The sequence below is a fragment of the Etheostoma spectabile genome, chromosome 13 (genome assembly GCF_008692095.1).
Source record: "Etheostoma spectabile isolate EspeVRDwgs_2016 chromosome 13, UIUC_Espe_1.0, whole genome shotgun sequence".
In the NCBI taxonomy this organism is placed as follows: Eukaryota; Metazoa; Chordata; class Actinopteri; order Perciformes; family Percidae; genus Etheostoma; species Etheostoma spectabile.
The window spans coordinates 4,200,291-4,200,615 of NC_045745.1; the positions used below are offsets into that span (position 1 = coordinate 4,200,291).

The 325-nt window shown below is 40.3% G+C and overlaps 1 protein-coding gene across 1 annotated transcript in view; it reads left to right on the top strand.

The window, feature by feature from the left end:
* abr (ABR activator of RhoGEF and GTPase) overlaps positions 1-325 on the top strand; it is a 143,066-nt gene that overhangs the window by 80,874 nt on the left and 61,867 nt on the right. The window lies entirely within an intron of this gene.

Here is a 325-nt window from a genome sequence, read left to right on the forward strand (position 1 = left end):
TTGTGTCGAGCCTTCTTAGTGATTTTATAGATGATTTTAATTTGCCTGAAAATGAGAATACGGTCAATCTTAAAAGTGGCGGTTCCGTCCTAATTCTGCTTTTAAACAAAGGTTTGACTCGAGTACATCCACAAACAGCATTTTGGCGAGAGTTCCGCTTTAAGTTGAATGTCGTCAAGCCAAGAATCATCAGTCAGGCTATGTAAATGTGCTGTATTTATATAGCGCTTTTCTAGTCTTAACAACTAAAGCGCTTTTACAACATACAGGAAACATTCAACATTCGGCCGAGGCTGCCGTACAAGGTGCCACCTGCTCATCAGAT